This window comes from Peromyscus maniculatus, chromosome 1, assembly GCF_049852395.1.
Source record: "Peromyscus maniculatus bairdii isolate BWxNUB_F1_BW_parent chromosome 1, HU_Pman_BW_mat_3.1, whole genome shotgun sequence".
NCBI classification, from domain to species: Eukaryota; Metazoa; Chordata; class Mammalia; order Rodentia; family Cricetidae; genus Peromyscus; species Peromyscus maniculatus.
This window is the reverse complement of record NC_134852.1, coordinates 185,178,585-185,203,503: the sequence shown is the minus strand read 5'-3', so window position 1 is coordinate 185,203,503 and position 24,919 is coordinate 185,178,585. Positions and strand designations below refer to the sequence as shown.

Here is a 24,919-nt window from a genome sequence, read left to right as displayed (position 1 = left end):
GCCAGTATACCATATCACTCATGTATTGCTGGGCAAGACAGTCTCCTTCAGCTCAAACCTCCCTAGTGTCAACTCTCATGTTAAACATGAACACACTCAGCTCCAGTAAGGGACAAAGTGCTCTAAATATAAGGTAGGAACTGCATTATTATTATTGTAGGGCTGCACAAAATGAGGGGCCTTTCTCTTTAATCTGCAACAGTGATGAGGATGTTTAAATGTCATGTTGATTTTTGACAGCATTTCAGAGGAGAGTGCTAATGCCACAAAGGCCACTGCTTTTCCAAACTGGATTCTCTTAATGGGCCAAATGGTGCCAAAGTGGTACCAAAAACAAACAAACAAACAAACACCACAGCTATGACTTTCATGGTAAAATTTTTAAATTCTGACATGAAAGCACAGGGTAGGGCAGCTTGGCAATGTTGTGTTGAGGTGATGTAAGCTTGCTTTTGTTGTAGTTCATGTCCCAAGGCTTTCCTGCTCCAAAGCCTCTTGAGTTTCCATGTGGTTTCCTTACTTTAGGATAGGCTAAAAATACAAAGAGCAGCTCAGCCACTAGACCAGTTGTGGAATGAATTTACACAAATGGTGTGTTCAAGAAATGATGCTTTGGCCAAAGATGGGAAAGGACAGAAGGAAGGACTAAATACTAGTTAGTTCTTATCATGAAAAATGTTACTTAGTGATGGGGGAAAAGAGTGTTGTTTAGAAAGCATGATGGGAGACCAGTTAGGGCCCCGAGACTTTCAGTCCCTTTGCTATTCACTCCTAAAAATACCTTTGTGAAATACAGTGCACGTATAAGGCACACTGCAGTGACGGCCAAGGAGGGGAGCAGGGGACGCGTACACAGGGAAATAAAGGTGGCTATTGTCGTGCAGACTAAAGCCCGTCAAGGGTTTGGAGGAGCAATGCCTAATAATAACCTCCATGTTCGACACTAAAGATAGAATGCACAAGGATGTGAGGGCGATCTGGCGGCCACCTCTGTCACCCCGTTCATCACCAGGGCTGACTAGGCTGGTGTCCCCTTCCTCCCTCACTGCTCCATGGGCATCCCTCCCAAAGCTGAGTGCTCAGTGTACGAGGACGACCTTACCCAATAGAGGAGGCTCTCTCTGTCTTTGGTCAAGGGTATACAAGTAGCTGTGCTCCCCTGCTGGAACCTCCAAACAGGCTCTCGAGATTTTATTACACACTAGTGGGCATGGGAGGGGAATACAGGGCGTAATGAGAAGTGAGTATGGCCGAAGTACATTGTACACATGGATGACATTGTCAAATAAATAAAAACAATTTTAAGAAAAACTACACAATGTAGCAAAACTGTTGGTGAAATTAGGTATACAGTAATAATTATAAAATGTGGAAGCAAAAGATTGAATTTAAATGCAGTTTGGGAGAACAAAAACAGTACGCCTGTTTCGATGACGATAGCTCTCTGCCTCCAAGCTTTTTGGGACTCCCTCTTGCCCCAGAGTCCTTATCAAGGTCACTAGGCCTTTCTTTCCCAGGGTTTGACATTACCAACCCTCACCCTACTCTCTAACCACCTTGGTCTGACTGTTCAGTGATCTTAAACACTGCCTAGCCATGTCACCTTCAGCAGTAAACTGAGATATCGCTTCTTCCAGAAGCTTCCCCAGCCTTCCCCAGGAGGCTCCCTAGCCCAGCATCTCAAGCTGCATCCTAAGAGCCTGAGAACTTTCCAGTTGTCCCAAGTAGATTGTGTTTGTCTTTTCAATAGAGATCTTGCCCACTTTTCTAATTGCTTTGTCCCAGAGCCTTGCATAGGACCTGGCATGTGGCAGGGCCAGGGACACACACTGGATGGATGAATAGCTAAAAGCATGATTGATGGGTGACTGAATGAAAGCCTCTGAATACACATCTTGCTCCTGGCCTCCCTTTCCACTGTCAGTGAGTGACAGTGTCTCTATGGGTCTCCACAATACAAGTGACCAGAGACCAGGAGAGAAGAGAACCAGGAGAGCCTATGGCGTTAAGGTTGACCCCCTCTTCAAATTTGTTTTAAATACTGTGGAGAGTTTGAAGCATGAGAGAAGGGGATAACAGCTTTATACATAGAATTCACCCATCACAAGTTCACTCATTTAGAGTATAAAGGCCTCTCTTTTGTTCAGAGTTGAAAAGTGGTCACCACAAACAATTCCTGAGCACTGTCATTGCCACAAAAAGATACTCCACACTCTTTAGTTATTGTCCCCAACCATCTTCCCATATGTGCTCTCCCTAAGTAACAACTGATCTGTTTTATGCCTCTATATGATTATTTATTCTGGACCTTTTTTTTTTATAAAGGAAATCATCTAAAATGATCATTCATGTCTCACTTTCACTTAACATAATGTTTTTAAGATTCATCCATATTGAAACCTGCATCAGTACTTCATTCTTATGAATGACTGAATAATATTCCCTATATATAACCATGTAAATATTCCATATATCATATTTTGCTTATCCATATATCACTCACAAACAATGGTGTTTTTAATATTCATATATAAATTTTGTATGGCCATAATGTTTTCATTTATCCTGCATATAAACTGCTGGGTCATACAGTAACTCTATTTAACTCTCTGAAGAACTGCAAGTCCATGCTCTCTCCAGTAGCATATGGCCATTTAATACCTCTGCATGCTTGCCAACACTATTGTCCTGCCATTTTAATTATTACATCCTAGTCAAAACAAAATGGTAGTATGGTTTTGACTTATACTTCCTGAGGACTAATGGCATTGAACATGTTCTAATGTAGTGAATGTACTTATTGGTTATGTATATTTTACATTGTTTTTATTTTTTACTTATAAAAAAGTTTATAATGTAAAATAATTTATTTCAGATAAATATAAAGCATTTATATCTCAGATTATGGTAATAAACATCAAAAACAAAATGTACAAGAAAAGCATTGTAATGACTATAAGAGACTAAAGAAATAGTGGGCTAGGAGCCAGAGACATGGCTCAATGGATAAAGCACTTTCCATGCAAGTATGAGGACTAGCGTTTAGTTCCTAAGAATCCACATAAAAACTGTGTGGGCTATCCGGGTGGTGGTGGCACATGCCTTTAATCCCAGCACTTGGGAGGCAGAGGCAGGCGGATCTCTGTCAGTTCGAGGCCAGCTTGGTCTACAGAGTGAGTTCCAGGAAAGGCTCCAAATCTACACAGAGAAACCCTGTCTCAAAAAACAAAACAAAAACAAACAAACAAACAAAAACTGTGTGGGCATGGCTGCCACCTGTAATCCAGCATTCATGAGGCAGAGACAGAGGACCCACCACCCCCCACCCCAGTCCCTCCCAACCCCCCACACACTAGGCTAGCTGGAACCAATAAGCTCCAGAGAGACCTTTGCCTCAGAAAATAAACTGGAGATTAATTTCCATGCAACACACACACACACACACACACACACACACACACACACACACACACGACTGTCTCTTGGGGATAAACATGAACTTTGGTCCCAAAATCATATGGCAAAACTTTTTATTCCTCACTCTGAGCTAGTTACTCAGCCTTTCTGAGTCCTTGTTTCCACATCTACAAAATGGAGCATTATGAACACCTGTATCTTACAGGTCATTTGGGGAATAAAGTGTTCACACACAACACACAGCATGGTCACTAGCACACAGTAAGCTTTCCATAAGTTTTGGCACATGAAACTAGGCATTAAAATGAATCCCCTTTTAAATTCTAGGATGGCTAGGAGGTTTTATTATGCAAATGTAAATTATGACTTTCAAGGAAGAAATCATTTGCTTTCCAAACTTAATCAACCATGAAACCTTTCTCACAGGTCCTCTGACAGGGCAGGCAGTCCAGCAAAATGCTTTGGGGGATGCTCAACCTACCTACTTTGCTTCCCTCTCTTACATGCCGAAAGTGGAGGTCCTGGAAGGAAGGGACCCACAGTCTCCACCACTTGACAACAAATCCGAATGGGGAACTTGGGTTCTTGTTCTCTCCAACTTCTTCAGTAAGAGTTATCCATGAAGCCATTATCTTGGGAATAGGTCAAGAAGTCCTGTGTTCTTCCCACCACACTCTGTCTGTTCATTCCATCGAGTATAGCTCTGGCCCTCTCAGCCCACCCTTACATTGCCATAGGGGGGAATAAAGAGCGCTGGTCTGCTGTGGGATGTCTTTCTGTATGCTGTGAACATGTGTTGCTCTGATTAGTTGGTAAATGAAACCATTTGGCCTATGGTGAGTCAGGTTATAGCTAGGCAGGAAACTGAAGAGAGAGACGCCAGCACCTCCAGGAGAAGCAAGATGTGAAATTACCGGTAAGCCATGGCCACGTGGCAACTTACAGATTAATAGAAACGGATCAAGTTATAAGAGCTAGCTAGCGAGAAGCCTGCCATAGGCCATGCAATTGGTAATTAATATTAAGCTTCTGAATGATTCTTTTATAGGCGGCTGTGGGACCTGGGGGCCAGGCAAGACCTGAGAAACCTTGCAGCTATACTAGTCACATGTATTCTAGCAAGCTTACCAATGACCAGGCAATATGTGTCGTGTTCAAGCCTCCTTTGGGAGGGAACCGTCACAACAACCTGCAAGGCTACTTTATAGTTCACAACCCCTCTGGACTCAAGAAGAAAGGGAGCCATGGGCATTTGCGGTGCACGCCTTTAATCCCAGCACTTGGTAGGCAGAGCTAGGTAGATCTCTGTGTGGCCAAAGATACAGCCAGCATTGGAGATACACGCCTTTAATCTCAATACCAACCATAGAAGACCTGGAGGTCTGTACAGACAGGCAGTGACGAGGCAGTCATGTGGTTGGGTTTACAACCAATGAGAAGGCAGAACAGAAAGTCTATATAAAGACAAATACACAGGAAGTAGGTCTCTCTTGGCTGAAGAGGATCGCTGAAGCAGGAAGGGCAAGGCTCTTAGCTCGGACCTCTTGGGCTTTTATTTTTACATTGGCTCTGTGTTTCTTATTTAATAAGAAGGTTACTTCTACAGAGCCATCTTCCCACTGCTGGCCCCCTTGCACACTTCAAAGGGGAGGGGCCACAGATCCAAAATTCATCTGGGATTGCAGCCAGCCAGTTCCTTCTCAGAGCTGGGGGTGTAGAGGCCGGTGTGTGGCAGACACTCGGGGAGTCAGACTCAGAAAAGAAGTTTAGGTGGAGATGGAGGAAAGGCTGTTTGAGGAGGAGTGTTAGAGGCCGTGCACCTCCACACATCACTGCCCTGTAGAATAATTGCAGAAAGGAGGATGCTAATGCACATGTTCAAGGGCAGTACTTACCACCCAACCCGCCGAACACCACCACGACTGTTTCCAAGAAGACACATGAGGCTGTGAAGCTCATTCCTGAAACAGCTTCCCAGCCCTGGCTGACCAACGCTGGCCCCGACAATCATGTAGCTGCCTAGGAAGATTCCAGGTGACAGAGGCATCACAAGGACCACACCAAGGTGACCTAGGAGCTTCTCCTCTCCCCTCCTACCCCCACATGGTAAATGAGAGAAGGTGAATCAGAACCAGAAGGAGACTCAAGGCTCCCATTAGCTGTGGCTGATTTGCTGGTTATAATGATCGGGGCTGGCTGGCAGAGAGCAGTCTGTCCATTACGATTAGTGTGATTCCAGCATTTACAGCTCCTCAGCTCGTTGAGAACATATTTTTAGTTCTAATATCAAAACATGTCAGAATTTGTTTTGCCAAAGCTAACAGGATGGTCCATGTCTGATCTATTATTATGAACAATTTAACTGGGAAAGCAGAGTGCATGGTGCTGTGAAAAGCGGATGTCAGCAGCTCGGTGACTAGAGGACCCAGTGGCTTGGTCCCCTGCACAGGCATACTCTTCAATCCCTAGCTACAACAGAAAGGGAGGTGCCCACTTCCTTCTCCTTTCAAGCTTCATAATGTCCCTCTCTATATCTCAAAACCTGCTGGCCTTCTTTGGAACCCCAACCCAGAAGACCTAGAAAATGTCCAAATTTCATTTTTTTGTCTACAGTAAACTAGGTAAATAAGATTTCTGGTATTACACAGAATAGACCTTTTTATTTCATATATGTATACCATATTTATATCATTTTCCCCCTCCTGTGTCCACCTCCCTACAACTCTTTCTCAAATTCATGGTTTCTTCTCTCTCTGTCTCTCCCTCTTCCTCTCCCTCTCCGCCCCCCTCATGTCTCTCTTTCCAGAAGTTGTCCCTCTTGCTGAAGATGCCATACACTTCAGACTAGACTTAGAGGAATCCAGCTGGAGTTGAACCAGAAGGCTTCTCCCAGGGGACTGACTTTCACAGTAACAAAAGGTGCTGTGCAAGGTGCCAAGGGATGGAGCTAACCACTAGCCTGACCCAGCTGTGACATCTATAAAACACAACGACTTTGTTAGTCCATGGATCTTTGAGGAAGCATTATCACCCCAAGTGGCTGAACTTCATTTAAACCGTGTGTATGTGTCTCTCTCTCTCTCTCTCTCTCTCTCTCTCTCTCTCTCTCTCTCTCTCTCTCTCTCTCTCTCTCTCTCTGTGTGTGTGTGTGTGTGTGTGTGTGTGTGTGTGTGTGTGTGTGCTGTATAGTTTTAGGTAAACATAAAAAGAATACAATTCCCTATAGCTGTTCAAACATTGTTAGTATTATTTAGTGCTCCTCCCCTCCCTTCCTCTATTTCTGTATAGCCCTTTCTCCCGCTCCCCAGTTAAAGCCTCTCCCTCCATTTTTCCCATCCTCCCCTTTATAATATCAATAAAGCTTAATGAACAACTGAAAACAGGAGGCCAGTTTGGATTGGATGCCCCGCCTCTGACGGGTTGGGAGAGCACTCAGAAGTTAAGAACAGCAGCTAAGGTAAGATTAGCTAGGCTTAGCTCTTTACTTCCTGCTCCATGTGATGGTGAACCGACTTATTTCGCCTCTTTCTGCTTCCGTTTTCTTATCTTTCATATGAGGGAAATAGCAGCGATTCATGTGCCTGATGGGAGAACAAAATGAGATCATGTACATCAATGCAGTGCAAAGCATCTAGTGCTTCAGTGATTCATATCAGGTTATTATTGTTATTCTGATGTCGTAGGCAGGCAGCAGGTTTGCAGAAAAAGCATACACTTGAAGTCAGGAAAGCTGACCTGTCACTTGGGCTGCTCAGTTCCCATCTCTGGGCCTCCTGCTTCCTCATCCACAAAGTAGAGATGATCAGCCGCCTGAGAACTGCCTGAGGCTTCAGGGAGCTGCAGCATGGAACAAGTGTTTGCGAATTGTTATATGATACTCAATGTAATCTAATATGATTATCCTCCAACTGACCCAAGCCTCTGGAAATGCTGGACAGAGCCAGTGACAGGCGTTGACAGTCTGGGTAATGGATTAAAACCTAAAACCACACTTAGAGCCTACCAATGCAAAGCAAAAACAAGTCAGAAGCATTGAAACACGGACTCAAAAGGATGTGAGGCCAGTGCCAGAGCAATCTCTATAAAGTAATTGCCTGACTGATTCTACTTATTGGCTTAGTGTCCTTCAAATAGACTGGCTGTATTTTTTTTTTTCAATTCACATTCAATGGCACTAGCTTCCTTTGGCCTAAACTCTATAACGGTTTTGTCCCTATTCAAGTAAGCCTAACTATTCTGGCTTGAATATGGTTTGTCTCTGCAAAAACCCATGCTGAGATTAAATGCCAATGCAACAGTACTGAGTGATATCGAGGTCTTTAAGAGATGGTTGGTGTCATGGGGCCTCTGCCCTCTTGAACAGATGAATGTAGCTCCCACAGAGTGAGTTATACTCTGTAGGAGTGTGAGTTACATAGTGTGTTCTGCTTCCCCAGGCTCTCCCTAACTCCCTCTCAGTGTGTGATCTCTCTGGCATGGGGCTAATTGCCCTTCCTCCCACCTAAGGCCTTCACCAGAAGCCAAATGAAGCCAGAGGACTTCCAGAAAATGAACATCTTTCCTCTATAAATTATCCCGTTTCAGGTAGTCTGCTAAAGCAGTATTTCTCAACCCATGGGTCGAGACCCCTTTGGGTCAAACAGCCTTTTCACAGGGATCACCTAAAACCATCAGAAAACACAGATACTTACATTATGATTCATAACAGTATCAAAATTGCAGTTATGAAGTAGCAACAAAAATAATTTCATAGTTGAGGGGCCACCACAACACGAGGAACTATATTAAAGAGTCATGGCATTAGGAAGGTTGAGGACCACTGTGCTGCAGCAACAGAAAACAGACTGAGACATGAAGAGATGCCCACCTGGGGCTGAAAAGTTATATCCTAATGGCATTTGCCTTGGGCTAGCCAAGCCTGGCCTGAGGCTCCAGCTAATAGAGGCAGCCAGAGATCTGACCGCTTGGCTCACATCATGGAATTTATCCACCTGATGGGCCCTCTGAACGCCTCTGCAGCCCGATCATTCTCCAAGGCAAAGAGAACTGATTCTTCACACAGAAATCTTCCTCCTTGAACTCTTGCGTCCTAGGGTATGTTAAAGTGCTTTCACTGATGGTCTCTTACTTCATGAAAGAATCAGAAAAGTATAAAACCGGAAGGAGGAATGGGTGCTGAAGAAACACGAAATAAAGAAGCAGGAAACTGTTCTCCCTGACCCTGCCCTGCTCTCAGGTAATGGAAAAGAATGGGTGTGTTCAAGGTTGCTCCAGAGCAGCTCTGAGGAAGAAGCCATTTGGGGAAGCAGTGGCCTGCAATGCTCAGGGAAGTTGCCAGGGCCTGAGGGAGGAGGCCCATGTCAGAGAGACTCACCTCAGCTGGCCTCAGGTGAACAGCTCTCCGTGGACACCTTTTGCCACAACCTGGAGCCCAAGAGAAAAAAAATCACAGGCACCATGGAGGGAGAGACAGAGTTGAATCTCCTGCTTCTTCCATGTTCTGGCCGTCTTCACCCATTTCTTCTTAGCTGTGGTGAAAGAGAAAACATCACGTTAAACTAGGCCCCTCAAACAGCCTCCCTTCTGATCCCACCACAGGCCGCCTGCAGCTGAGAAGACACCGCCTGAGCTTTGACTCCCCCTCCTCAAGCTGCTCCCTGCCCCTTGGCCCCTCTTTGTGTCCTCTTCTCTGGTTTCGTCCTCTGTCACCTCTCTCTCCACCCATGCCTCCCATATCCCCTCATTCAGATGCCCAATTTCCCTGCTTCCGTCCATGGACCTCACTATCTCTGCCCCCCTTCTCCTCTCTGCTACCCTCATCCTGCCCTCCCCTCCCCCCCACTTCCTCCTTTCTCTTCTCCTCCTCCCTGGCCCTGCCTCCCCCCACTTCCCTTCCTCCTCACTCTCTTCCTCCTCCCTGGTCCCCCACCTCCCTGGTCCCCTGTGCTGGTTAGGTTTCTGTCAACTTGACACAAGCCAGGATCATCCAGGAAGAGGGAACTTCAAGTGAGGGAACACCTCCATCAGATTGGCCTGTAGGCGAGTCTGTGGGTCGTTTACTTGATTAATGATTGATGTGAGAGGGCCCAGTTCACGGTGGGGGTGCCACCCCTGAGCAAGTGGCCCTGGGCTGTATAAGAGAGAGAACTGAGCAAGTGAGCAATCCAGCAATCGGAACAAGCCAGGAAGCAGCAATCCTCCATGGTTCCTGCCCCTGCTCCTGCCCGAGTTCCCACCCTGACTTCCCTCAATGATGGACTGTGATGGGGATGTATGAACCCAACAAACCCTTTCCTGCCAAGTTGCTTTTGGTTGTGGCATCTTTATCACAGCAATAGAGGGCAAACTAAGACACCTCCTCTCTTCCCTGCCCTTTCTCTCTGCTCCCCTTCCTTCTCTTCCCTTCTGTTTGTCTAGTCTGTCTTTCCTGAACCTGCCCATCTCACTACGGACTTTCAGATTTCCTGGTTTCTGGTTTCCGTCAGGTCCAGAGGTAAATTACAGTTTTCTGTTCAGTTTACTGGAGGCTCTGCTATGTATTGGCAGCGGCAGAACAAGGTAAGCGGAACGGTGGTTCATGTGTCAATAAATAAGTAATAATGAGTGGAATAAAAAAAACATTTTATCATAAAATTCCCAAGCATGTGTACTCTTGCTCTGTAGCCTCCCCAGAGGCCAGCACACTGTGCCTAACGTGTAAAAAGAAATTCATAAATGTCTATTGAATAAAAGCCCCAACCAACAAGCGAATGAACGTGGAAACAGGACATCCCTTTACTTCCCTTGAGCAATGTGTCCATGGTGTCTGCTGGATGAGAGACCAGAGACATCCATCCCAGGACCCTCTGCTGGAGACACATTACCTTACCAGACACATTGAAAGGAAATGGTGCTGCTACAGACCATCGTCTCTTCAATGGACAGCATTTCCCTTGTGGACTTCATTAACTTTCCTGGCAAATCCTCTTTTACCAACACAGGTAGATAGACCCCCAGTCCACAGTTCTGGACACATAGCCGCTGGCCCTGCTTGTACCTCAGCAATGCTGGGGTGCGCTCCCTCTCCCCTTCCCCCCTCACTGGTTCATTCCTGGATCCTTCTCACTCATCTATCCAGCAAACGTCGGTGTTATGCCTTCCCTGGGACAGGCTGTGTGCTGCAGACTTTATGTGGATTCTCATTGAATCCACGTCAGACTCTTAGGAAGGGCCTTTTTATTATCTTTTCTTTTTACATGAGGAACCAAGGTGGAAGCTGGCCAGATGGTTCCCCCCAGTCGTCCTGGTTTGCTCACTACAGAAGTAGTTCCCTGGACACTGACCTTGACGTTTTAAAGTCAGAACAGTCCCAGGCAAGCTGCCCCAGCTTTCCCGGGACTTGGAAATTCCCTGGGGCATGAGACTTCCAGTGCCAACACTGGGAAAGCCCCGTGCAAACTGGATGGGTTGGTTACCCTGCTCCAACCGCATGCCTGGGGCCATACAACTGGTCTACATGAGAGCCAAAACCATTTCATCAGATCCCAGGGTCCCACTTGGGCTCCACCTTGCCCAGCTGACCTCTAACCCGATGTTTCGAGCTGCTTCTAAACCACACTACGGTCACACCCAAATACCGCTGGACTAGTCAGTTCTCCACGGCTGTGATGAGTACATGAGGCAGTCAGCTGATGCAGATCAAAGGCTTATTTTGGCTCACAACTTCGGAGCTCTCAGCCGTGATTCAATAGACCCATCGCCTTAGGCCTCTGGTGGGAGTGGGGGCAACTCATCACGGTGGATGCCCGCAGCAATGCACAACTTTGCCTCCGCCAGAATACCAAAGATCAGGACGGAGGGTAGCGTCCCCTGCAGGGCAGATTCTCGTGGCTTAAAGGCCCCTGCTTCTCAGTGTTCCTCGCCTCCTAGTAGCATCAGCTACAGACCAAACACCTGGGTTTGAGGGAGAAAAACCATTCTGACAGCTTTCCCTAGGCCCTGCCCTTGATTCTCCTGTGGTCCTCTTTGAAGACAGGAAAAAAAAAAAAAAAAAAAACTCTTCATCTACAGCCTTCCAGCCCTCATGTCAAATTGGCCCTGTACTCTCTGGCTCGGTCATGGTGCTACAAACTTCTAGATTACCTCTGTTCTTGCCTCGTGCCTTCCTCCCATCACTGGAGAAGTGCCAGACTAGCGTCTACTTGGGGTTAAGGTTGCTCTGGGGAAGACAAAGAGGAGGCAGACACAGTACCCCAAATCAGCATCTGTCGCCTCATTTCAGGGGTCACTTCCTCCCAACCCCTCCTTGACCCCTTTCCTTGTATCCAGCACTTCTATGGTCAAGTATCGTGACTCCGGGCACTGAAGTCATCCGATCTCATTTTTCACCCGGCCCGTGTTCGTGAGTCTCAGTTCACTAATGAGATTGTCAGGGTGTGGGGACAGCGATGCTGGCGAGCCTCTCTCCTGCTTCCCACAATACATCTGACCTTGTGACAGGCGCATAATGGCTGATTGAGAATTCCTCATCAAGCTAAATTAAATTGGTTAAAACAGATTCTCTGACACAAGAAATCCTATGTAACAGTTGGGGTTTTGTTGGCTTTTTTTTCCCCCTGATCCCTGAGTACAGAACAGTTACTCTGCCAGAGAAAGCCTTCACTTCGAATTTCCCTGCCATCTGGGAGGACCAGAGCCCATCAAGTTGACCCATTTACATCTCTTATTCCACCTCTGCAGAGGAGTCTGCCTCCTTCCCTTCCTCTTCCTCCACCCCCAGACATCTTAGAACCTAATCACCACCTTCCGAACCCTCCCTGTCAACTTCCACCCCCTCAACCAAACGCACACACCACCTCAAACACTGAACCCCGTCAAATTTTTAAAGTTCAAGAACTGAAAAAGAGGAGCAATTGACTCATTTTCCCTTGATTCAAAGTACTGAGGCTTTTCTAGAACACCTCTGACATCCTTTGTGTGAGCCTGTTCCTGAAGCAATGCAAGCCCAGGGGTCTCACCACACTGCCCAAGGTGATAGTGGGGGATGCGGCACCTTTCCTGCAAGTAGCTGGAGTCCCCGGGTCACCAGGTCACTAGGGTCACCTTTCCCCACACACATGCCATGACACTGCTTTCCTTGCTGCTGGCCTCCTTCTGGTGTACAATCCGCTTCAGAATCAACCCCAGCACTGATCAGTTTTCTGTCCCCAGCACGATTCTGCCTTTGCCAGTATGAGAAGTGGAGGGATGTGTCCTTTTTCTTTCTTTCTTTCTTTCTTTCTTTCTTTCTTTCTTTCTTTCTTTCTTTCTTTCTTTCTTCCTTCCTTCCTTCCTTCCTTTCTTTCTTTCTTCCTTCCTTCCTTTCTTTCTTTTTCTCCATAAGTTCCATGTTGAGAAACTTTGTAAAAATCTCTAATTCACCCAGGATGGACGGCATCCCCAATGGAAGGACAAACAGGCCTTTGCTGTCTGTTGGAGCTTTCGACTACCCTGTGGAGTAAAGCTATTCTATAAATTTGATGTGTGGAGTCCAGCAACTCATCCCAGAAGACAGCAAAGAGAAGATTGGTTGTAGCCTTCTGACAAGCCAACCCCAGCCCCAGTATTTCAGGGTTGTCTTTAAATGGCTGGAGGACTTCGGGATCCCACCGGCCCTTCCTTGCAATAAAAGGAGTTCTGTGTAAACCATAACTGCCTTCTAAGGAGAGTGGGTCTTAGGAAACACAGTGAGATCCTTGGCGCGTTTGAGGATGAAAATGCCCTGGAGTTAACTGTGGGTAGAGGCCTGGAAGGGGTGAATGGCTTCAGACAACTAATAACAAAAAAAGGATGGATACACGGAGCAGCCAACGAAGAGGGATGGAGAAGAGCAGAAGACAAAGAAAGGCAGCAGCTAACCAGAGGGGCTGGGGCTGCACATGGGGTTCAGTGGCCAGGCATTGGAGGGAGCAAAATGCCCACATGAAGGTGTGGACTGTCAAAATACAAGCCCTTTCATCTCCCTTTCAAATCTACTACAAACCTTTTCCATGAACTTCCATGAATGAGTGGGTTTTATGGGCTTGTGTTGGTGGAACTCAGGGAAGAGGCTGGGTTGCAGGTATTAGTCAACTAGGGCTAAACCATCAGCAAGAGAAGAGCCACAATGGGGGGAAAGCAAGAGTTCGAGGCCAGGGTGATTACCAGAAAACAGCTGCCAGAGAATGTGGAGAACTGTTAATATTCAAGTTCATCTCTCTAGTTATCATTAGGAAAGATTGTGTGCGAACATGTACGTGTACATATGTGAACACACACACACACACACACACACATACACACACACACACACACACACACGAACATTTGGCCAAATCCAGGGTATGCCTGGTTAGCAATTGGCTGGTGCGTCTGGAATCTGGGAGCCCTTTCTTAAAAAGCTGGACAAATGGAATCTTGGCCTCTGACTGCCAGTAAAATGTCACCACCAACACAAGAGATAGTTGTGACTACAGTGGGGTGCAGAGGTGTACCTTAAGTGTCCCCCGTAGTAAAGAAATTTGACCAGGAGCATTTGAGGTGATGAAGTATGGGTTTTGCTCGATGGTCCAAGCTTTTATGTAGAGTATTTGGAAGTGTCCAAAAGCTGAAGTACCTCAAAGATGGCAGTTGGGTTTCTCATCATCACAGCCTCTGCTAACTCTGCTAAGAGTGTGTGAATGAGCCCTGGGGGAAACCAGCACAAGAAAGAGAGTGAGGAGGGCTAGCAGGGGGGAAGCCCCTAATTCCTGGGGACCAGAACAGAATCCCAGAGAAGCATGGATTTGAAGTGTTCTAATTTCCTTGGGGTTACTATAATAAAACACTATGATCAAAAGCAACTCTGGGAAGAAAGGATTTAACTGGCTCATACTTCCAGGTCACAGTCCATCACTGAGGGAAGTCAGGGCAGGAACCATGGTGGACTGCTGCTTACTGGCTTACTCTCTGGCTCAAGCTTCATTGGCTTTCTTCTACAACCAAGAATCGCCTGCCTAGGGGTGGGACTTCCTGGCGGTCCCATATCAATTAGCAGTGAAGATAGTACATTGCAGACCTGTCCACAGGCCAACCTGATGAAGACAATTACTCAACTCAACTGTCCCTTCACCCCAGGTGATCGCAGGCGACGTCAAGTTAATAGTCAATGCTAACTACGATACCAACTGCAGAAGCCCCCTTCCATAGATTATTATAAAAGAACCAGCAAATAAGGCATCCCACACAACCTCCGACACACCACCTCAAAAACCCCATGGTTTTATGTCTTTGCTGTTTGTCTTTTTCATGCTCTGTTTCTAAATGCCCAATAAAAGCCAGGACTCCTGACTGCATGCTGGGGTACAGAGATGAAACAGACAGGGCAGCCCTACTGTCCTGGACTTCATGCCCACAGCTTCTGAGAAAGACGCATGAATAAGAAGGTTGTTTCAGGTCTTGCCAAGGGTCCCAAGACTGAAAGAACGCAAGAACCATGGTGGGAACGGCCTGGGGTAGAGGGACTATTTAGCAGCCAATGATTGAAGAAAGAAGCTGAACAGGAGCAGTGAACCCAGGCCGACCTAGAGAAGTTGCCGGAGAGAATGGCCAGTGGATGCAGCTGGAGATGCAGGCCAGGAGGTCCTACAGGGGCCCCAAAGCCACACAAGTCATCAGGTGCACTGTCATGAGGGCATCTTCATGAGCTGGAGGAAGCCCTTTCTCCAAGAAGCAGAAGCTGTGCTTTCAGAAAAAATCCACCAGAGGGCTCTGGGGGGAGATTGCCCCACCCCCCTCTCTCCTTCTTCTGCTGACGCTCTTCCTGTTGGAAGGTAGAAGCACTGTTTCCCTCTGAACAAAAGCTTTTCTACAAACAGCCACTGTGCTCTAGTGAAAGGAAAGGAACCGATAGCAACCAACACAATAGAGCAGCCCAGATGAAAGATGTAGTTGCCCTCCTGGTGGTTTAGCAGAGAGACAGAGTATCACTCCTCCACTACTCAGGTCCCCCATCTGCAAAGTCTGTGCTCAACCCAACTGACCTGGTCACGCTCCCTTCCAACTAGGCTATCTCAGGTAGTTGTCCCGACTACAGGCCAAATGCCAGTTCTTCAAGGAGCACACTTGCCTGGGAAGCAACGGCTTCAAGTAGTTAAAAAAACAAACTAACAAAAAACCTGTAGGATGGTGTAATGTGAAGGTAGAGTTGGGAGAGTGTGGGGGTAGAGAGAAAGAGCAACAGGATTTTCTATTTTGGCCAAGACTGTCTACAGGAATTACACTTTTTATACTTAAGCATCATTAAATAAAGGCAAGAATTGCTCCTGCCTAGCACACCCTAGAAATGTGTGATCTGAAAGGAGTAGGGTGGCTGGGATCAGAAGCAGAATGTTGCAGGACCATTCTGTGTATCAGCTAGGTTTGTCAGAGAGCCACAGAGCCCAGGGATGCTGTGGGATGTCTTTTTGTATGCTGTGAATATTCGCGCTTCCCATTGGATAATAAATAAAGCTGTTTTGGCCTGTGGCAAAAAAGCTTACAGCCAGATGGGAAATCCAAGCAAAGATACAGAGAAAAGAAAGGCAGAGTCGGAGGAGTTACCAGCTGGCCCGCCCAAGGAGCAACAAAATGCCAGGAGATCTAAGTAATGCTACAGCTTCATGGCAAAACATGGATTAATAGAAATGGGTTGAGTTAAGTTATAAGAGCTAGCTAACAAGAAGCCTGACCCATAGGCCATACAGTTTGTAAATAATATAAGCCTCTATGTGTTTACTTGGGACCAAGCAGCTGAGAGACATGGGTGGGAAAAATTTGTCCTGACTTTGGGGCCGGGCACGACCAGAGAAACTTCTGGCTGCATTTTGGCGCTCAACATGGTAGCAAGAATTTCCACCCAAAACCCAAGAAAGCTTAAAAAAAAAAAAAAAAAAAATTCTAAAACAGAGCTAAAAGTAGCTTCCTAGTTTTAGGTATACAAAGGTATATTTCAATTTGGTAGGTAATCTTCAAACACTTCAAAGATCTACAGAATATGGTAGTTAAAATATTTAAAAACTTAGACTTTTCTGGACAGTGAGACACATCTGCTCCTGGCAGCACCAATTACTTCAAAAAGGATTATGGGCATCAAAGAAACCCATTAATGGAGTTTGCTTTCTTTATGCCAAAGTTAGCCACTGGGCAAAAAAAAAGTGCCCTCACCTCAACTGCTTGACAGGATATTATATAAACTGGACATACAGGACCCATAGGAAAATGACCGCTGAATTTTGCCAAAACAAGGCAAGATGGTCCTTCAGATTCCTACTTCGCAGAGAAGATTGCCAGATATTCTACAGGACACAAGGAGAAGCAACTGAGAAACTCTAGGCCTATAGGCTGAAGATGAATGCCCAACATTACAGAGGAAATTTGGATGACTGCAACAGGCAGCCAAATGTCTCTGTCATTTCTGGAATTATAGTTGCTTGCAATGCACTTCTTGTTTTCTCAGGTAATATTATATCCTTCTGGGATCTTTGAGGTAGTCGAAGACTAGATAGTTAGGATTATAATTTTCCTTGATTATGATAAAAGATAAATTAGATATGAAACTTTAGACTCACAAATATAGGATAGTGACAGAATATTTTCTTTAAATTTGCCAAATACAAATAGACTTGATATTGTAACTGTAATTCTTGCTTGATAACAGCTCTATTATATGTAATTTTACTATGTTAAAGCTTAAACCTTCCTTTTTGATTAGACAGTAATGGGGAGGTGCTGTGGGATGACTTTCTGTACACTGTGAATATCTGATTGGTTGATAAATAAAGTTCCATTGGCCTATGACAGGGTAGGATGGAGTCAGGAGGGAAAATCCAAGAGAGACCGTGAAAGGAAAAAGGAGAGTAAGGGGAGATGCCAAGGAGCAACATGTAATGGGATGCAGATAAGGCCACGGAACACATACACAATACATAGATTAATAGTTATAGGTTAAGTTATAAGAGCTAGCCAGTAAGAAGCCTGAGCCATAAGCCATATAATTTGCAATTAATATTAAGCCTCTGTGTAATTATTTTATAAGCGCTTGTGGGACCCAAGGGTAGGAGAGATTCATCTGGACTGCTGAGCAAGGCGGGACCAGAGAGATTTCCAGCTACATTTGGTGCCCAATGTGGGGCATGAACCCACAATCCTGAGATGAAGAGTCTCATGTTCTACAGACTGAGCTAGCTGGGCTGGCTGCAGAACTCAGGGTGGGATCGGAGAAATTTATGGCTACATGGGGACTTTGAGACCATTCCCAGGGACAAGAGGGGGAAAGGTTAGCCCTTATCTTCAAGGCATTTGAAGTTCATGTTGGCCTTGGGCATTCTCGCCCACTAGGCTTCTTTCCCATCCGCTGGAAGTAGCCTGTTCTCCTGAGTCCTCAAATCCTAAACAGACAAGAGTCCTGTCTAGTCCTTTGCTGTTCGCTAAAAGGGGAACTTCCCGGGCTCCGGCCCCAGTGTCATCCACATCTGATGCCCTCCACCTGCCGCTGCATCCCAGCCACAGAGCCTGGCACCTGCCCAGCCCTCAGCAAATGCTTACCGAACAGAAGTTTGACAAGGAAACAGGAAGCAGAGCCATGGAGTTCAAAGAACAGTCTGTGTAGGGAGAAAGCCAGTGAAAAGGGGGTGAATGACCTCTCTGCATTGCCTCTTCCCAGTCAGCCCCCCCCCACACCTCCACATTCAGCCTGCACCAAGGACACGCTATCAGCTGGATTTGTTCTCTCCTCTCATGAGGTAGAATTCATAATCATGGTCCCTTTTGCCTCAAATCCCTCCCCATTTCCAAGATTGTGCTTGTGACCCCTGAGGGCCTCAAATTACACATTTCAAAACACAGGTTCCAGAGTCCCATGCACACCTGCTCATAGGAAGCTGCCAATGGGTGGTGCCTTGACAGATTCTGACACCAGAGCTTGAGGAGATCTGTGTCTAGAAAAAGGTTATGAACCCCAGGCTCTGGAAGCAACTGGTAGACAACTTGAGTGGACCCTGGGCCGTGAGTCAGAAGGGCTTCACAGGGAACTGATCTTCAAAACTAGCTATCCCATTTTACATCCCCACCTGCAATGTATGAGGATTACAATTTCTCTTTATTCTTACTAACCTCTGTTATTATCTCATGGTGATTGTGGTGATGATGGTAATGATTGCCACTGTAGTCGATGGGAAATGGTTGCTCCTTGTGACTCTGACTTGCATTTCTCTGATGGCTTCATGTTAAGCATCTGCCATTTGTTCATATATATATTTGAGGAGATTGAGACAGGGCACCATGATGCAGCACAGGGCAGTCTTGACATCACAGTCCTCCTGCCTCATCCTCCTCTGAGTGCAACTATAGGCATGCGCCATAATCAGCTTTGTTTGTACATTTTATCTGGAGAAATATTTACTGGGATGACGTGTCCAGTTTGAATTGGGCTATTTGTCCTTTGGTGTTGCGTTCTGAGATTCTGTGCTTATTCTGAGTACCACACTCTCATCTGAGATTCTGTGCTTATTTTGAGTACCCTACTCTCATCAGATGTGAGATTGGCTGACATTTTCTACCACACAATGAGGTGTCCCTGAAATACAAAATTTAAGTTTTGACAGAATCTAGTTTATTTTTTTTGATTATTTTTACTTCAAGCACTGTATGTAATATTGCCCATTCCAAGGCATATTAACACAAAGATTTACATTTTTGATGTTGTTTTCTTCTTTAAGAGTTCATAATTTTAGTTCTTGTATCCAGGTCTTTTACCAAGTTGAAGTTCATTTTTCTATATGGAGTAAAATAGTAACAACAGTCTAACCATGACAAAAATAACCCATAGTCCAGTCTGAGGTATGACAGTCAGGAACACAAATTCAGTGCTAGGTACTGTGTGTATGCTCTAAGAGTGCCTCTACTTCTATACAGATGAGTTTATTTAGGGTAAGTAATATGAAGAAGTTACAGACTTCTTAAACTACATAATAATCTGCCTACAGTGCATTCACAGATGCCCACAACCAAGAAACACATTCACAGGACCTACATTAAAATTCTATATTCGTTCTTCCTTCCCACAAAGCTTAACTCCAGCCAGAGCTCCAAACAACTCCTGGCAATGCCATGGGCGCATATTGTAGCTTATTTGTATGTGTGTAGCCCACCCCACTTTCCTGAGTGCCGTATCTCCACATAGCTCTGGGATATAGGTACCCAGGAGCACCTCCAGCTCAAGGTTGGACCGTCTTCCCCCTCCCCCAGCCCACTCAGACTCCAACTTCCTCTTCTCTGTGCAGCACGGTTCTTCCCCTCCCCCAGGCTCAAACTCAATGTCTTCTTCACTTCTTCTTCCTCTCTCCACCCCTCCCCCAACATCTGATCAGTTTTACATCATCGCTCCTTGGCCCTGGCCACCTGGCAGTGTCCTGCTTGGCCCATGCTCTCATTCGGAGACCTAGCCTGATACAGTAGATGTCACCATGGCTTGCCTTTGCAATCTTCAATTTCTAACTTATCAGAGCACAAGACTTACCAGCTCAAAGAGCCGTTCCTAAAATTTACTCTCTGCCTCAAGAAATCTTAATGTCTCATCATGATTTTTCCCATTTATTTTAGTAGTAAAAAAACTCCAAGGTCAGGGAGCCAAGGCCAACCTTCTCTGATTCCAAGCAGCCCTTAGTCCTCCTCTCTCTGCTCTCTCCAGAGTCAATGCTGCAGCCAAAAGTATCCCCACTGGCATTCTTTGTACTTCTGGGCTTCCTGTCTTCACTGATTACTCGGCTACCATCTAAGCAAGGTGGTCCTGCTGAGACTCTCAGCCCTGTCCAGCTATGATCACCTCAGTGAAACTCCCTGGCAATCAGCCAGAAGGAAGAACAGCCTCCCCTGACTTTAGGAGTCATTTACTCCATTATTCATAGTGCATATTACACTGCCTTGAGCAAGCCTGTCCTTAGTGGATGTGTGTTACAGTTGGCCGTGAGTCCACCAGCAACTTCGAAACTCAATCACTTGAGGAACTTTTTCAGAATATCCCACAGGATGTTCGCACTGAAGATCCTGATGCATATCGCTGTGAACTTCAAAGCTGTGCATGGTGGTGCAGATCTATAACCCCAGCACTTGGGAGGCCGAAGGAGAATGATCATTGTGAGTTCAAGGCCAGCCTCAGATACAGAGTGAGTTCCAGGCCAGCCTGGGCCACTTATCAAATTAACAGCTGACGATTAAAATATACTGAAAACTTGTTGTGGGCCAAGCACTGTGAGTGCCTCATCTCATCTGTCCTCAAGGAAACTTTACACAGTAGGGAGCTTTATTTTCCCATTCTTAAGATTAAAAAGTGCAAGCCTTAAAATGAAAATCATTCGCCTAAGATCTTTTATCGGCATTATAGATGAAATAAAGGCCACTGGGTGTGACTTAAAGTAAATTTATATGGGGCTGGAGAGATGGCTCCATGGTAAAGAGTGTTTACCGCTGTTGCAGGGGACATAGATTTAGTTTCCACCACCCCTGGCATCTTACAACTCTCCACAACTCCGGTGTCAGGATATCTGATGCCCTGTTCTGGCCTCTGAGGGCACTGCACTCACATAGTGCACTTGATGTATGTGGAGATAAAACACTCATACAAGTAAAATAAAAATAAGTTTTTTTTAATATATAAATAAATTAGGTGAAATGATAGTCATCACTGAATGCTACTTAACAATATGTGGGAGATAGATGAGATCTACATGAGCAAAATGGGCGTGGGGGTGATGGAGGGCAAGGGATGGGGGATGAGAACATAGGGAAATGGGAGGTTCAAGATGGAACAGGAACAGAATGGGAGAGCACAGAAAGAGATACCATGATAAATCATGGGAATAAGAAAAACAGGGTGCTAGGGAAGTTCCCAGGAATCCACAAGGATGAGCCCACCTTAGACTACTGGCAATAGTCGAGAGGGTGCCTGTACTGGCCTACTCCAGTGATCAGATGAATGATTACCCTAACTGTCGTCATAGAGCCTTCATTCAGTGACTGATGGAAGCAGATGCAGAGATTCACCGCCGGGCAGCAGACCGAGCTCCAGGAGCCCAATTGATAAGAAAGAAGAGGGATTCTATGAGCAAGCGACATCAAGATCATGATGGGAAAACAGGCCAAACTAGTGGAAACACAAGAATTGTGAACCAATAGCTGAGGCCCCCATGATACTAGACTAGGCCCTCTGGATAGGCGAGACAATCGTTTAGCTTGAACTGTTTAGGGGGCCCCCAGGCAATGGGATCAGGATCTGTCCCTGGTGCGTGAGCTGGCTTTTTGGAGCCTAGTGCCTATAGAGCGACATCTTGTGTAGCCTTGGTGCAGGGTAGAGGGACTTGGACCTGCCTCAACTGAATGTACCGGGCTCTGCTGACTCCCCATGGAAGACCTTGCCTTGGAGGAGGTGGGAATGGGGGATAGGAGGCTGGGAGGAGGGAGGAGAGGGGGATCTGTGGTTGGTATGCAAAATAAATAGAAATTTTTTTTTTTTTTTTTTTTTTTTGGTTTTTTCGAGACAGGGTTTCTCGGTGTAGCTTTGCGCCTTTCCTGGGACTCACTTGGTAGCCCAGGCTGGCCTCGAACTCACAAAGATCCGCCTGCCTCTGCCTCCTGAGTGCTGGGATTAAAGGCGTGCGCCACCACCGCCCGGCTAGAAATTTTTTTTATAATAAAAATTTCTTAATAATAAAAAAACAATATGTGGGAGAGCTATAACAGTGATTTTTCCCGAGAAATCCCATTCAGATCTAGTTCTTGAGAGCTGCATTCTCCTGTCCTCAGCTTCCTGACTTTGGATAAAAATCACTTGCCCTCTCGGAGCTTCTGTTCTTTCTTCTGTAGAATAAGTATAAGTACCTGCTGTTGCACAATAGAAAAGATTGTACGAGTTAACGCGTGTAAGATGTACGTAGTAAATGACTGACAGCCTAGCTGTACTATTTATACCTATTTTTCATTCAAATACATACGTCATTCCAAGGCACTCACTCATTCTTAGATTCAGTCAACAGCGGTAGGTTGAGTGTCTTGATAGCTTGAGTGACAGGCAAGACTGACTCTCAGGGTAGGACCAGAAGTAGTACTAGGTAGATTTTTTTTTCCTGAAGGGCTCCTCTATGCCAGGGCTTAGACTGGAGGGGTAAGAAAGGTAGGTCTTTCCCTACAAGTAGCTACAAGGAACTTTTGTTATTCTATCTACAAGGGAGTTTGTCCACTTGGTAGAAAGAGGTCTGAGGTTCTTGGGAACAAGCTGTGTCAAGGGTCCTCTGCCTCTGAGCTTAGGTGTGGACAGTCTCTACAGCATAATCTTTCTCAGGCTCTCCTGGAAGAGCAGAGACAGGACTCTGGAGTCCTGGGCCTGTGAATCACTTCTATGCCCATATGAGGTTCAGGACTTTCAAACTTCCCTGTTTCTTAACAAAACTGAGCTCACTTCCTTTTTCCTTCCTCCTTAATGTGCTTTGGGGTTGGGGAGAGGAGGTAATTTTAATGTTTGGATTCGTTTTTTTTCTACAGCAAGAGTGCAAAAATAGGAAATATTTCAGCTAGTCAGCCTACGTGGGACCACAAGGCTGTGTTAACTCTTGAGCTTGCATAATGCTTTAGAATTTGCAGTTTTCATTCACACAGACTCTGGGAGGTAAGAATTATTGCTGTGTGCATTTTAAGGAAAAAAGGCTCCCAACATAGCTAAGAAGATGCTTTGACAAGGAACTTCCAAGGAGCATCTTTAAGGGGGAAAACACATTGTGGGTGGGCACAGAGAAAGGGCACTTGCCTTTTCCTCTGCTTTCTGCTTCTTAGTGAGAAATCAGACACTTGACCTAGACTGTCAATGTTCATTCTGTGACTTTGAACTTGGAGACAGTGCATAAAGGATGGCAAAGCAGAAAAACAAAAGACCACAGCACTGCATACATGCAATACTCAACTGGCTGGGTGTGTGTGTGTGTGTGTGTGTGTGTGTGTGTGTGTGTGTGTGTGTGTGTGTGTGTGTGTTATGTTGTGTTTGTGGTGTGTGTATGTGGTATGTGGTGTACATGGTATACAGAGTGTGTGGTATGTGATGCTTGTGTGTGTGGTGCATGGTGTGTGTGTGTGTGTGTGTGTGTGTGTGTGTGTGTTATGTTGTATTTGTGGTGTGTGTATGTGGTATGTGGTGTACATGTGGGTAACACATTATAGTTCTGTCTCTGAGTTTAATAGCGATAAGCACTTTTTAGTTGCTTTTTAGAATCATTTACAATTACATGAAACTGTTAATAATCACCATCAGGGATGTGGTCTAGCAAGAGATGTGATGTTATTCTAACTAGTGCCTGGATGCCACTCTCACTCCTGTCCTAAGAAGGCTCTGCACAGACCTTTCTCTGTAGTTAGCACTACAAACAATCTTAAGAGCACAGACACATCCCCGGGCCTATGAAATAGAAGTCATGTGCATGCTACGAGTGCAACCGTACAAAAGGAATCTGTATATGAAGGGAAACACGAAAAGCCAATGCACAAAAATAAAACAGAAATTCAAGCTGACAGAGTCATGACCGTTGCTTTCTTTTTATCCTGTTTTCAAAAGCGTTCGTGCAGCTCTTTAAATGGTGAGTATCCCGATTCACTTTGTCGCTTCGTTATCACAAAGCATACTAATTCAGGGCAGAAACCAGAGTCAAAAGCTGTGAGAACACGAGTGAAATTGTCCCACACTGGCACCAGTCAAACTGATAGCACTTGGGACTGACCGGCTTAAGAGAAATTCCTTCTGGCTCATCCGTGTGACCTGGAGCCGATGGGTCCACGTCTCAGAGGATCAGCTCTCATGCTTGACGTGGAGATAGCGTGAGCTTGCCTGGCCCACCTCGAAGGACTGTGGTCAGTGAGACACAGCCACATAGACATGATGGCTCCAAGACAGACCAAGAATGACACAAACTCCTGGGATGCTTTTCTCTCCCAGTTTAAGTTATAAACTCAGCTCCAGACTCCTGGGATTAGATGGTTTTGAAGAAAATTGTTTGCTTCAGAGAGACAGGAAATGCTGGAGGTTCACACATTTTCCCCATTAAGTAAATAAAACCTGAGTCAATGGTTTGTTATGGTGAACAGGAAGTTGGTTCTAGCTTAAGGATCGGCATCCAGAATTCAACTAGTACTGAGAGGAGTTTGATTCTGTCTGTCCTTTCATTCTGGGCAGAGGCCACCTTTGCCAAGTCACCCAGGTGGCATTCCATTGTTAGAGATTCCAAAGGAAGTCTCACAGACTGGCGATTCTGTGCATGTCTTCCATGTCTGTGTCCCTAGGAGGCTGAATCCATGAATAAACCTAGGACCCAGCCCTGGTCAGCCCTAGGACAGCATTTCTTACCAGTTTAGCATTTCATCTAAAAGCTGGGGAAGCTACTAACCTAAGCCTCAGAGAAGTTAAGATATCTTCTGAGGTTACAGATATTCGTACAGAAATATAAAATGGTAA

General features: G+C 45.7%; 1 long non-coding RNA gene across 1 annotated transcript in view; it reads right to left on the bottom strand.

Moving 5' to 3' along the window:
- The window catches only part of LOC121825902 (uncharacterized), a 76,007-nt gene that overhangs the window by 8,679 nt on the left and 42,409 nt on the right, over window positions 1-24,919 (bottom strand). The window contains exons 5-7 of the long non-coding RNA XR_013048143.1: window positions 8,792-8,945; window positions 7,153-7,254; window positions 6,931-6,998 (exon numbers count right to left, since the gene is read on the bottom strand). This is a non-coding gene — a long non-coding RNA (uncharacterized LOC121825902). The remainder of the gene's footprint in view (window positions 1-6,930; window positions 6,999-7,152; window positions 7,255-8,791; window positions 8,946-24,919) is intronic.